Below are 14,665 nucleotides of genomic sequence, written 5' to 3'. Positions count from 1 at the left end.
CCAAAACCGGCCCCCACCCGCGCGGCGCACCTTGGGATTGCCCGGTGCCCGCTGCTCCCAGTCCGGCCCTGTCCTTCAGCGTCCATCTATCTCGCACCGCCATATACGGAGCCTGGGCTTTTACTGCAAGGCTTGACTGAGATTTGCATTCATCTTGCCATTCTTTGGTATATAAAGAAGTCGTTCGGTCATTTACCCTGTTGGATTTCCTTGCACCTGTGCAATGTAATATTTCCTCCCAGAGCTTTAAATGGGGTAAGTCCTACCAGGGCTCAGACTCTGCAGAAATCAAACAAGCATTTACAATGCAATCAGTCTCGCCTTTGGGCCCTTATATGTATTTAGCTATGCAGCACATTAGCCTGGGTGCTGAAACATCTACTGTTCTTTAACATGGAGGGAAAGTAAGCATCAAACTGCGTGACACGCCAGGTATGGGAACACATGGAGAGAAATATTGCCTTTCAGCGGGAAATGGTAAAGTCCAAAGCTTTGTTTTTAATATAAAATCTGGGCCTTCGGTGGTCATATCACTGAAAATACAAGATTAGAAAAAAATATTATTGTCTACGGGTGCTCGTGGAAGACATTTCAATGGACTGGAATCTAGAGAATGCTAAAGTGATTCTGGTATTTTACTGACCTTTGCTGGTCGTTTTTTATCAAGACAGTTAAATAGAGGCAGTTGAACAGAAAAAAGTCCTTAAGTGGAAGCAGACAAGTCCTAGAGCTGATCTCCAGAGCCCACAAAGTACACACAGATGTAAGTATTTAATAAGTATATACTAAAGTATATACAAGAGGTCTCTAATGCTAGACCTAAAAACAACTTTGAAATGAGTTGTTGCAGACTCTTTGTTCTTGTTGTTACATTTACCAGAAAAAGCTACTGATCGATTTCTCTACAACGACTGGAAAACACCTAAAGTAATACATGCCAGTGATGCAGTCAATGTTTACATTCAATTCCCTAAACGGATTTGCTTTTTCCAGATGTTGTTTTCTGTTGTTTTGCTCATGCTACATAAGACTCATGTAGTGCAAAGCATGAACTGAGCCTCTTATCGGTTTTTAGGTCGAGTTCAGGTTGTGGGTGGGTGTTCATGATGAGATTGATTGGCAGCTCTGGAGGTGAGACTGACTTTCCCAAAGTTCCTGTCACTGGATTATATATTAATTTAATTTAGTATATGTTCATTTAATTTAGTATAGCACACTAATCACCCCAAAGGTTTATCTCGGTGCTGTGGGTAAACATAGGCAATTTAGTACGCTACGTTAAAACTGAATTTGACATGATCTGTAAAGGTGCAAATATGATAAGGTAACTTATTCCAATATGAAGGGGCCAGGTAAGAGACAGATCTGCCTCCATACCTTGTCAGTCAGATACGGTGGATGGTGAGTAATCAATCAATCAATCAATCAGGGAATTGTGATGCGCGCTACTCACCCGTAGGGGTCTCAAGGCACGGGGGGGTTCAGCTCCAGTCAGTCGAAGAGCCAGGTATTGAGGGTCTTCCTGAAGATGTGAAGAGTGGGGGCGCATCTGATGTTGATCGGGAGCTTGTTACAAGTCTTTGCTGCGATGTGGGAGAAGGCTTTTCTACCCGTTCTGGCTCCGCGGATGCATGGGGTTTCTGCAAGGGTGAGGTCGGCGGTTCAGAGGTTTCTCTTGGGTACGTGAAAGGAGATTCTTTCATTGAGGTATTGGGGTTCGGTGCAGTGGAGGCATTTGTAGGTGTGGGTGAGTATCTTGAAGGCTACTCTCGCCTCGACGGGAAGCCAGTGGAGGTCTTGCAGGTGTTGGGTGATGTGTTTGTGTCGAGGGATGCAGTGTTCTATGTGGTCTGGAGCTCATGGAGCAGAGATTTGTTGATCCCGGCTTAGAGGGCTTTTCCGTAGTCCAGTCTGCTTGTTATAAGTGCGTGGGTAATGTTCTTTCTTGATTCGGGGGATCCATTTGAAGGTCTTGCGGAGGATGCGGAGGGTGTTGTAGCAGGTGGAGGCGACGGCGTTGATCTGCCGGATCATGGTGAGGGAGGAGTCGAGAATGATGCTGAGATTCCGAGCGTGGTCCATGGGGGTGGAGGGCTGCAGAGGGCGGTGGACCACCAGGTGTTGTCCCATGCAGAGGGGGAGGGTCCGAGGATGAGGACTTCTGTCTTCTCCAAGTTAAGCTTCAGGCAGCTGCTGTTCATCCAGGATGCGACGTCCTTCATTCTTTCCTGGAAGCTGAGTCTGGTGCTGAGGGGATCCTTAGTGAGGGAGAGGATGAGCTGGGTGTCATTGGCATACGATACTATGCTGAGTCCATGCTGTCTGATGATGGCGGCAAGGGGGGCCATGTAGATGTTGAAGAGCGTGGGGCTGAGCAATGATCCTTGGGGTACTCTGCAGTTGATCTCTGTGGGTTCAGGGAGAAAGGGCGGAAGTCTGATTCTTTGGGTTCTGCCGGTGAGGAAGGAGCGGAGCCAGTCGAGGGCGGTTTCCTGTATGCCGACGTCATGGAGTGTGGCGGTGGAAGTGCAGTGGGAGACGGTGTTGAAGGCTGCAGAGAGGTCGAGTAGGATCAGGGCAGCAGTGTGGCCTAGGTCAAGGAGGGTGCGGATGTCGTCTGTGGCGGTGAGTAGGGTGGTCTCAGTGCTGTGGTTGCTGCGGAATCCAGATTTGGAGGGGTCGAGGATGGAGTTCTCTTCGATGAATTTCGTTAGTTGGCCTTTGACGATCTTCTCTGTGACTTTGGCTGCGAAGGGGAGGAGAGAGATGGGTCAGTAGTTCTTGAGGTCAATTTGGATCTGCTGAGGGCTTCCTGAGGAGGATCTTGACTTCTGCGCGTTTCCAGTCATCATGGAATGTGCCAGCTTCAAAGGTGGCGTGGATGGTGCGTCGTAGCTCAGGTGCAATGGTGGCAGCAGCTCTTTGGAAGATGTGCAGAGGGCAGGGGTCCTTGGGGGCTTTTGAGTAAATGACTTTCATGGTTGACAAGGTATCTTCGGTGGTGGCCGGGGTCCAGGATGAGATGAAGGGCTCGTTGTCATTTCTGGGTGGGTGTGTGGGTTTCCGGAGTCTGTTTGCTGAAGTTGTCATAGAGGGATCACATTTTCAGGTGAAAGTCGGAGCTGAATTTGTTGCAGAGGACCTGGGAGGGTGTGACGTACGTGACTTTGCTGGGGGGCTTGGTGAATACCGGAATGATGTTGAAGAGTTTCTTGGCATTGCTGGCGTTGGCATGGATTTTGTTTTGGATGAAAGTCCTTTTGGTGGATCTGATGATTTGGCGTTATTCTGTCATGGCGTTCTTGTATGTGGTGCGGTCTTCTGAAGTTTTGCTGTTTCTCCAATTCTTCTCGAGACGTCTGCAGGTGCGTCTAGATTCTTGGAGGCCGGTGGTGAACCAGGTGGTCTTCCTGGGGTGCTGTCTGTCGAGGTTGCGGAGGGGGGCGAGCTTGTCTAGGCAGTTGGTGATCTATCTGTGAAGTTCTTTGGCTGCGGAGTTGGTGTCAGTCGAGATGGGGGGGCATCACGGTTGAGTGTGGAGTTGAGGTGCTCCTCTGTGACCTTGCTCTAGTTCCTTTGTGGAGGGTGTGGTGCAGGATTGGGGCGGTTGGTTTGTCGAGGTGGAAGTGTACGAAGTGGTGGTCCATCCAGGGGGATTTTGTGGTGTGGCTGAACTGGATGTTGTTGCCTCCAGCGAAGGTCGGGTCGAGGGTGTGTCCTGCCTAGTGGGTAGGTGTGGTGATGAGTTGTTTCAGGCCGAGGTTGGCGAGGTTGTCCAGGAGGGTTGCAGACTTGGGGGTCGCTGAGGTTGGCGAGGTGGAAGTTGGGGTCTCCGATGAGTATGTAGTCAATGGAGGCGATGGCGTGGGGCACAATGTGGTCAGTGATGGTAGGGGTGACTGCGGTTCGAGGTCCGGGGGTATGTAGGTGAGGGTGCCATGCATGATCATTCTGGGGCTGGTCTGGAAATTGAGGTGTTCGATGGTGGACGGGAGGGTCGCTCGTGCTATACACTATAACAAGTATAATAAGTATAAAGAAGCTTATTAAGCGCTCGAATGCCAAAAGGCGTCTTGGCGCTGAAGTGTGAGAAGGACAGCGAAGATGGAGCTAAGTAAGCTAATGGACATTAAACAGCCTAGACTTCAAAGCTTTCCTGAAGGAAAGGAGGTCTGGCTGGATGCGTAGTTTGGCTGGAAGCTTGTTCCATAGTTGGGAAGCACAGGTGGAGAATGAACGGCCGTGCCATCTAGCACGTCTATATCTGGAAGTGCAAATGAGGCCAAGGTTGGCCGAACGTAGATCTCGTCGGGGGACGTAGAGTCTGAACAGATTCTGACAATAGGTGGAACCACCACCATATCATGCCTTGTGGACCAGGTATAGTGCCTTAAATTCGATTCTCTGTTGAACAGGGAGCCAGTGATGAGTCTGAGGGAACTCTTGTGTGCGATGGTGAGTCCTCCTGGGCGGTTGGGGCGGTCCTTCCTCTGGATCTTGTATCCATTGAGGATGTGGGCGGCGATGTCGGGGCAGAGATGGGGTTCGTCCACATTTCTATGAAGAAAGTGATGTCTGGCGAGAGGGTGTCGAGGAGGTCCCAGTTCTCTACAGCAAGTCTGTGCAGGGAGCGCAGGTTGAGGTTGATGCACCTCAGGGCTTTGGGGGTGCTAGCATCTGGCGTGGGGGCGGCGGCCGTTGGGGTGCGGAGGATGGTGAAGGTTTGTCGGCAGTGTCAGGAGGAGAACTGATGGTGGGTGGTGTTTGGATTAGACAGCTGGAAGGTGTTGTTCCTTCCGGGGTTGAGTGTGAGGAAGGCAGCAGAGTCATAGAGGTGGGAGGCCACAGAACCAGGGTCCCTGGTGCTGGTCGTGGTCCGTTCACGGACAGACGCAGACAGGCTTGCATTTGGTGCACCAGCGGCGCATCAGCGGCCGCCATTAAATAGGGAAGGGGGAAGGAAATGCAGCTGGGAGGCGGGAATGGGAACCGGCAGGGGGGAGGGCCCGCAGGGGCAGCAATGGCAGGAAAAGCACAGCGAAAAACTGGCACATAGGACACAAACAAAGGGCACAGGTACAGAGACGAATACAATCAAAGGCAGAAAATGAAAGGTACAATAACAAAAACAAAAAGAGAGACAAAAAACAGAAAAACAGGCACAAACATGAAGACAGACACCAGCGGATCAGCAGAAGAGCAAGGCTCTCCCACTGGACACCCAGGGATAAGGCGCAGGCAGGAGCCTGCATGTGGAGGAGGGCCTTGAACACCTACCTTCACAGAGAGGTGTAGGGGGCAGCGCAGAAGCACAACAGCGGAGCTGCTGGGGCGGAGAGCAGAGACTCTGACCAGGAGGCCAGAGCTCTTGTAAGGCTTTATCCTTAGCTCTCAAGTTCCTGACTGTACGATAATAACTCAGCTTCTGATGTAGACAGCCAGGACCCTAAGCATATACTTTGATCACCTTAATGGTGTTCAGAGTATATGCTTCTCCAGTCCCTGGGGTCCCCCTTGAGCAGTGGTTACAAATGTGTATTGAAATTACCATTTCATGTGAAAATGTGTGAAGGAGTTTTACAATGCTGTTGAAATAATGACAGAGTCAAAAGTAAATATAATGCTGTCTTTTGAAGGTTGAGAAGAGAGAAAAAAGTGTATGTGTGCGGGGTATGGTGATTGGAAGGTAATGTTTATTCATGTACACATGTTTTCAACATTGAAACGTTTTCAATTAACAGGTATTCACAACAAAATGATTGTTGTTACTCATTTATCTACTACATATAACAAGCATTAGCAAAACCATAGGTCGGGCTAGTTTCAGTTGTATCTTCCTTGTTGTGGGATATGTCTGGACCTCCCTTCAACTTCTACATCCCACATAAAGTACTATTTTGTCTGCTCTTAAATGTTAAATCTGCTGCGCAATAAATACTGTATCCTCTCATTTGTAACGTGTGTGCAGAGATGCCAAATTAGGGTGATGAAAAATATGTTGCAAGAGGCAAATGGTAGTAAGCCAAGTATTATGCAACACTGGTATCACGTCATTTTGCAAGGAGGTATTGGAGCAAGCCACTGTTTTTTTTTATATCTCCATCCACCTTCTCTTGGTGAGTGACTTACACTGCCGCACATAGCCATGGTGCCTGTCTCTAGTGTGAGACATGGATGCATCAGATGTTATTAAATGGCACTCCAGCTGAGGATATTAGAGCAAAGTGATGATATCAAATTCATTTGATCTAGTGCTAGCAGGTATTTGTTACGCACAAAACATAGAAACCAGTAATGGTGCAGATGGATACTGTTCTATTTACGTGTCATGGCACAAGGACAAATATATTGTGGAACTTTTAGCACTTGGTCTTAGTGAAGTTAGTAATGTTGCCTGAAGATGGCAGCCATTTCTTCGGCTGCACTCACAATCTTCAACTATCCTTTGTCAGTCTGCAGAATAACACTCACATAAACATAGCCCTGTGTGCACAACAGCGTAGCTGCCAAATTGCTGCAAACATTTTGGTCTGGGGCCATCGCCTGGTGCTGTGTGCTCACCAGGTATCCTTCACCGCACTGGAAGCGCAGACTATGGAGCTGAGGCATGTGAGATTGCCTGTCGGTGCAGGCTCTGTGGCTGTGACTTGCCGCTGCCCGAGGCCACCACAGGGGGCCACTCAAGAGGGCGGCCCTGTAGTGGCATCGGGCTTCCCACCCCCCCACCTTTCTCCCCCACTTTCCCCCAGGGAGGGGGGTTTGGCCGGGGGAGGAGTCCACATTAGGTTGCGGGTGTCCCACGTCACATCCGGTGCGTGGGGCAGGGTGAGGGGTACATAGGTCCCCCTACCCCCTTTTCTGCCTCTTTGTGCACCGGACACACCGCGGACACCACAATTCTCTCACGTTCTCCCACCCTACCGCGTACCTGGTGTGTTGGCAGTGGGAAGCATAGCGAGGACTTTGTAATGTTGTACTTTTTCGTTGCAGGTGGAGTTACAGGGTGATCTGGAAGCATACGGGTACAGAACGGTACCTCTGCGCGGCACACAGGGGTGCCAGAGCCGAACCCCAGGAGCCTCATGGGAGGTTCATGGAATCTATGTCGGCGCCCCGTTAGTCCTTCGGGTGGTTGTGGGCCTGAGCAACCGGGGGCTTGCCTAGCTATGCTCCGCCCAGTATGGGGCATGATTATAATGGACCTAGGGTAGTCAGGTGATCCGGGAAGGGGATCACCAGAAGGTGCAGTACAAAGTGGTTCGCCACGGTGCTGCTAGGCTCATCAGGCGGGCAGGTGGCGAGAAGGCTGCCTGTCCTTGGATCGCCCGTAAGCTAACCCACCAGATTACATAACGTTGTATGTAATAAACCTGCAGCAGTTTTTTCCCAAGTATAAACTTGTGTGGCGTGTATTTATTTGCGGGTATCCATGGGGGGGACCTTTGCCATGATGGTGCGATGGCCACCAGCTTGGCGGAGGACTGCGAGGGGTAATAAGTGTGCTCCCGGAGGATCCTATGGGTGGAGGCTCTGCTGTCTGAAACCGCTGCAGCTGGGGATGACTGGCAGCTGGGTGAGGACTCCACCACCTTTGAAGCTTACCCGCTTGAGGTCTGTTTTCCCCTCCGGTCTAATGCCTGAATGCTCCTATAAGTTGCAACTCACTGACACCCAGGCTTGGCCGGAATTGCTTTGCTCTGGGCCAAAATTGACCGCCTCATGATTTTGAACCACCCGCACAAGATATCGGTTAGGAGTTCTGCATGCATAATTGGGCCTTACTGCGGCCTATATCGCAGGCCTTGAAGCGAAGGGGTGTTGGCAGAGGAGAGACTCCCACACGTTAATTGGTGCAGGCACCGCCACTGGTGGCCTACTGCAGCCCTTGTAGCATGGTCTGTGTTATTTGGCCTGAACCTGCATCTGCTGTGGAGAGGAGATATTGCGGGTGTGTGGCAGAGAGGAAGAGCACAACCACCCATTCTGAGGTCAACACCTGCTAGATATACCTGCAAGACAATTGCTGACTCAGGGCACTGGTAATCTGCCATCTGACTAAGCAAGGCTCGTCACAGTGTGCCTGGGGCCTTGGTGAAGGCTACCGGCTGGGGGCCCAGGCAGCATAGGGAGGTCCATAACTACTATGAGCCCTGCATCCTAGCCTGATCATGCTTGTGCCCTTGGGCTGAGGATTTGATTGAGCGGCAGAAGTCCTACAATCAGGGGTTTGCTGTGAGGTGCCTAAGGACCCTCTTTCCATCCTTGCAGTGCCGACCGATAGCTGATAGTGGCGAGGATTCTGCCTTACCACTGGCTGAGTTCCTGATGCTACTTGTCAAGATGGGCAAGATCAATAAGACTCAACCAAGGTAAAATTTGACCTGTGAAGACCCCTCGGTCACACGAGGAGGGCACTGCGGTGCCGGAGATGAGCTCGGACACTCCGAGCCAGGAATTGGGAGATGAACTCCAGCCGATCTTGACGAACTTGCAACTCAGCCTCACCCAAGTAGATGGGGTGATCAAAGCTGTCACCTATCACATGCACAGAATGTCGGAACACATTGACAAGCATGTGGAACGCCTGAACATGGTGGAGAAACGAGTTTCGGACGCAGAAGATGAGCAGGTCTAACTTGCGGGAACACAAAAACAACTGGAGAAGGCATTGGGGAGAGGAGTTGGCCTAACGGCTAGGGCAGTTGACCTCAAATCTGGGGAACTGGGTTCGAGTCTCGTCAATGATGCTGAACATCATGTGATTCTGGGCAAATCACTTAATCTCCCGTGCCTAATACAAAAAAAAAAATGAAATTGTCCTCATGTAATGCAACTGGTGCTATGTAAAGTGCTCTGATACCCGATTTGGCTCAAGTTCGCGCGATATAAAAAAAAAAATGACGGCAGTACAGGCTGAAGCGGAGGACATGGATACCCTTTCCTGGCAAAATAACCTATGCATGGTGGGCCTAGCGGAGTCCAGTAACGTCGGGAAAATGTTGGTACTAGAACTAGAGGTGAGGTACTCTGGCACATTTTCCTGGCGATTTCCGCATTATACCCTGACTGATGCTGTGTTCCCTGAGGAACTAGCCCAAGTGATTGATGAGATTTTTCGTACTGATTTAGGGTTAGTGGAGAAATTTGCCACTGTTTGGGAAGCCTTCAAGATTTAAGTTTGTGGTGCCACCATTTAAAAACTTGCAAGCGTACTCTTCTTGATAATACGTCAGTTGGCATGGTTGGAGGCTGACCTGACAGATCTGGAGCTCGCGCATGGGGAGACAGCGGAGCCTTCTGGGCTCCATACGGGATACACTGGAGGAGTATAATGAACTGCTGCTGAGGTCACGCACTTAGGCAAATATGCTACAGAACGGGTATATGGAGAGGGCGACTGACCGGGATTCCTTGAAGTCTTAAACAAACAAGGAATGTCTCTACATGACCCTGAACTGGTAGCGGACGTCTTCCGCCGCTATTATAAAGAACCTTACACCTCTCGAATCCCATACGACTAACCGGCCATAGACGATTGTGTATCTCATTTCACCATGAAGTGGCTTGCAAATGAACACAGTGTGAGTCTGAAGGCACCGCTCTGCCCCACTGAAAAAGTGGTTGCCCTGAAATACATGTTGGGGGAGAAGGCACTGGGCACGGATTGGCCAACTGTAGCCTTTTACAAAGCTTATCAAGACAAAATTGTGCTACACCTGGTTGATTTATTTGAGGTGATGGTACGCAATGGACAAACAGCCCCCACTATGCTTGAGGTAAACCGGCTGAACATTAATCCTCATATAGGTCACTATCACTTTTCAGTAAGGATACAAAAATATCTGCAAAGGTTCTGGCCAAACGCTTGGTGTCGCTGCTTCGTGTCATCTTGGGCCCCGAGGACTCGGGTTTTGTGCCCAATTGGTCTTTCATTTACAACCTGCGGACCCTTTTTGGGGCCATCTCTGCTATCAACCATGACATTCATGCAACAGCGGTATTCTTAGACGCAGAACAGACATTCGACTCTATGGAGTTGGGGTTTATGCTTGCTGTTCTGCGACGAGTGGGGGTGGGTGATGTTTTGTTAAAACTGGTTCAAGTACTACACACAGAACCGACGGCTACAATCAGCATCAATGGTCGGATATCGGCCCCAATCACTATAACCAGAGGCATGAGCCAGGGATGCCCCCTGTCCCTGCTGCTGCATGCACTCGTGGTGGAACTGTTGGGGTGTGCACTACAGGAATATCATGCTAACCATGGTATTCACTTCCCTAATTACAGATTGATTGTCACCGCCTATGCTAATAATATGCTGCTACGTGGCCAGGACCAAGTGCAAAATCTTTCATCAGTTTATTAGAGAGGTTGTTCGATCTAGGGGACACTCTGGCCTCTGTATTAATTGGGACAAGTCCCTTATTAGTCCCCTACACGCTGCCACGTCAAAGTACAAATGGAATATCCGCTGACGTGGACGTCGTACTCAGTGCAATATTTAGTTATACAGATACACACCGATCCAGAGGAAGTGGTGCATGAAAATTATGGGAAAGCATTGTACCGCCTAACAGAGTTGATAGATAGATGGATACGATTGCCCCTGTCCCTCAGTGGCTGTATAGCCATTATGAAGATAATAGTGCTACCCAGGTTTCTGGTTTTCTTCGCAAACATCCCAATGCTGCAGCTCTTTGGGACTCTACTTAACCTCAGGGTGCACTTGGAATGGGCTGGTAAGCAGCCACGGGTGCACTGGGAGATGCTCACCCTCCCATACACACTGGGCGAACTAAATCCTCCTAATTCAGAGACTTACTACAAGGTCACACAGGGCATGTTTGCACACTTCTGGTTCCATGACCAGGAGAGATTGCCTCATCTTTGGCATGAGCAAGACGCCATAATGTCTCAGTCGCTCCCTCATTTCTTCTTCAAAAAACGCGCAAGACATTTTCATGTGATAGATTTTTCAGGCACAACACAGCGCATTTGGAGGGGCCTGGCATCCTTTCAGTGGACCTCTTTGCTCTACTGCCCGCTAATTCCGCTAGAGTGGTGTGCATGGTTCCCTCTGGGGCAAGACAAGGTAGCACTGAAAGGCCTCTGTGAGCTTGGGATATGATGCATGGGTGACTTTTTGAGAATGGGACCCTTCGCACCTGGGCACGGGTCTGCGGAGAGGGTGCAGAACTGACTGTGCTTGCACAGTTCCACTACTATTGGGCGATCCCCACTCTGCAGATGCTGGTGGATGACTCACAGACGGAACCTCTATAGGTACCTGCCTTAACGTATTTATTGCACTCGTCATCTCCACATCAGGTGGTTACCAAATTGTACTTTTAGTCACAGGACGCCAGGCAGCCAGGCAATAAGAAGTTGCGCAGCGACTGGCAGGATGACTTGGGCATAACCATCACTGACAGTGGGCCCACTTTTGTTTGATGATCCGTACTGTGTCTCTGAACAGCTGTCATCGCCTACTGCATTTCAAGTACCTTAACAGGTGTATTATACCCTGGCTAGGTTGTATTGATATGGACTGTGAGAGGACTCTCTCTGTCCATGCTGCAGAGAGGAAGATGCTAGCTTTGTGCACATGGCATGGTTTTGGCCTGGTGTGCAGTGCTTTTGGCAAGGGATTACGCAATAACGGCACAAGATTATGGGTGGGGCAGTACCTTGTACACCCCTATTGGCTCTCCTGGGTTATGAAAAACCTTTACCAGTGGCGTGTCGCAGCCTGGTTAAACTGGGCATTTTGCTGGGGCTGGAGAGGATAGCAATGTGATGGATGAAAGAGCCCCTTCCTGTGCTGTTGGATTGGCGTACTGACATGGCATAATTAACACTCAAACGGATGCCAACTGTGACCAAATGCCACCTCCCAGCTTCCAAAAGGATATATGGAGGCCTTATCAAGCATAATTGGTGCATATAGAAAATGATGATGATGTGAGCGGGTCAGCGAGACACCTTAGAAACCAGGAGCTGGCCCTTCTGGGTGTTTGGTTTGACCAGTGTGGTAGAGCCTGGTGTGTGAACAGGTTGTGGTGCATAAGATCATGAAAACTGCTGGCACTGCTGTATCTAACTGTTTGTTGAACTGCACCGAGGCGACCTCTGAGGCATTTGGGTGTGACACTCTATTCAATGTAAATGTAAATGCCCTGTGGTGACACTTAATGGTTTCTGTACCTGCATGTGGCTCTACCATGCTTTCTAATGTTCTTTAATGATTCTGTTTGTGCTTGCTGCATCTCGCCTATAATGTCCGTATCACCCTACATTGTCTGGTTCCTATGCAAAATGAAAACAAAGTTTAACAACAACAAAAAATTCTAACTCCTGATTTATCTTAAAATGCAGTTATGCTGCTTTAACCACTGACATTTAAAAATGCTCACTCACTCTCTGGGACTGACATTTATACCCACATTACTCACACTGTTATTCTGAAGCCATTCACCTGATTGGCATGTTTATGGTAACTTGACACAGTGCCCGTTGATACCCTACGATGTGACTATCTATGGAAGGTTTTGTATAGAATGGATATCGGACCAGATTTTATTCCTTGGGTTTGTCTGCTATATATTATCACCGAATATATGACGTTACAACGCAAACAATTACAAAGCATGCTTTTACAACCCGGTTTTTACATCGCAACTAACATTACATCGCATGATTTTACACCTCATGCCATTACAACACATTTTTTTAAATTACCATTACAACGCTTCCCATTACATCGCATCCCATTACAATGCATACCATTGCAACGCATAATACTTTTAGGGCAACAGTAGGGTAAGTGTTGGATAGTGTAGGGGTAAAAATTACTATTCCCACTCCAGTGAGTGCAACAGTAGGGAAAGTGTTGGATAGTGTAGGGGTAAACATGACTATTCTCATCTACCGCAAAACCTATACCCACCCTAAAGCTAAAAAATCTCTATTACTTACCTTATAATGCGTAGTATTGGCATGCGTTGTAAGGGTATGCGTTGTAATGGCAGGCGTTGTAGTGACATGCTTTGTAATGGCATGCGTTGTAACGGCATGCGATGCAAAGGCAGTTGCGTTGTAACAGCTGTGTTGTAAAAACAGTGCGTTGTAATGACGGCATTGTACTGGGTGTATCCCATTGTCATTCAACTGCTACAGTGCGCAGCGGTGGAGTGGTCCCTGCACTCATCACTATAGAACATACAGGAATGCCCATTGTCCTCACTCCTTTTTGCACTGGCGATGGAAGCACTGATGCTCCAGCTACGGCAGAACATGGCCCAATGGGGCGTAGTTGTGGGTGGACGCACTCACATCATTTCTTTGTGCGCGGATGACGCACTGCTTTATTTGCATCAACCTATAGAGGCCGTGCCTGCCCTCCAAACAGTGCTGACTTAGTTTGGGACAGTGTCGGGGTTGGTTATCAATTGCCAGAAATCTGTTATGTTGCCCCTGGCAGATCTAGCTGGGAGAGAAATTATGAAACTTCCCGCCTCTGCATTTACATGGGAGTGCGATCTTTTCGTTATCTAGGTATTTAAGTTGCCCATACAGCCAGGGCCCCCACAGGCGTAGAGGCATCAATACACTTCTGGAATCGCCTCCCACTGTGTGCCCCACGTAGCCCTGGCAAAAACTGCCCTACTGCTGCGTTCCCTATATGTGTTGCAAAACTCCTTCTGTCAAATCCCCAATGCTACATTTACTACCCAGAACAGCCTTCAGGTCTCCCTGGTGTGGACCGGGAAACACAGTAGAGTGAAGCTGGAGCTGTTAAAGCTGCATATGGACCAGGGAGGCCTCGGCCTTCCATACCTTCACCTTTATTATCTGGCCGGACTCCTTCAGTACACAGCACGTAACCATACAGATCATATATATGCAGGGACACAGGGAGACGCTACGAGCGCGAGCGGACGCATACTCTTGATGAATGTGTGACTACAGAGTCCATCCTCCCTTGGTACCCCTATGATGTCTGTTGAAAAAACAAGTCATTTACAACCATACAAGGAAAAGGTCCTGTAAATATGGTCTGTATGGTTACGGGCATGTTTTTTACTATTTAATTACATAGAAAGTTAGCAATCGCAAAAAGCAGGGTAAAAACGAGGTCCTGAGGAAAACCTACTGACCCTTCATGGGCTATATAAAGGCTGAAACATGTCGACCTATCGGATGCCTGGGAACATTTATTCCTAAAAGCATGAAACTGATCTATTTTAACCTAGCCCTAGACCCCAGAATAATAAATTTGTTACAAAGAATTTAAAGGCTATTTTAACACACTCACTCAAGCCTGCCTTCACTCGCTGCTACAACTCAAAGATCTCCACTTACAAACGTGTCGAGCCCACTCATTCACGAACTTACTTTCCCTCTGAACTTCAAATTGACTTCATTAGTGTTCAATACATCAATGTATGCCCTAGCCGACTCTGGTGACCAACAGCAGTGAAGAGTTAGCCATACACCTGGGTGAATAACAGACAAGGTGTGAAATAAATCGAATTGGGTATTGAAAAGTGTTTAGGCTAATTTATTCTTAAAATTTGTCTTCTTATATGTCCTATTTTTTACTTTTTTCTGCCCCCCCCCCTTTTTTTTTAGGGGTATAGTTTTTTAATGCATATTTTTCTTA

At 48.8% G+C, this 14,665-nt stretch overlaps 1 protein-coding gene across 5 annotated transcripts in view; it reads right to left on the bottom strand.

The window, feature by feature from the left end:
• Window positions 1-14,665, bottom strand: part of PRKCQ (protein kinase C theta) — a 549,254-nt gene that overhangs the window by 277,277 nt on the left and 257,312 nt on the right. The gene's annotated exons all lie outside the window — the stretch shown is intronic.

This window comes from Triturus cristatus, chromosome 4_1 (assembly GCF_964204655.1).
Source record: "Triturus cristatus chromosome 4_1, aTriCri1.1, whole genome shotgun sequence".
NCBI lineage: Eukaryota > Metazoa > Chordata > Amphibia > Caudata > Salamandridae > Triturus > Triturus cristatus.
Note: the sequence above shows the minus strand (reverse complement) of the source record. Positions and strands in the feature narration are given on the sequence as shown.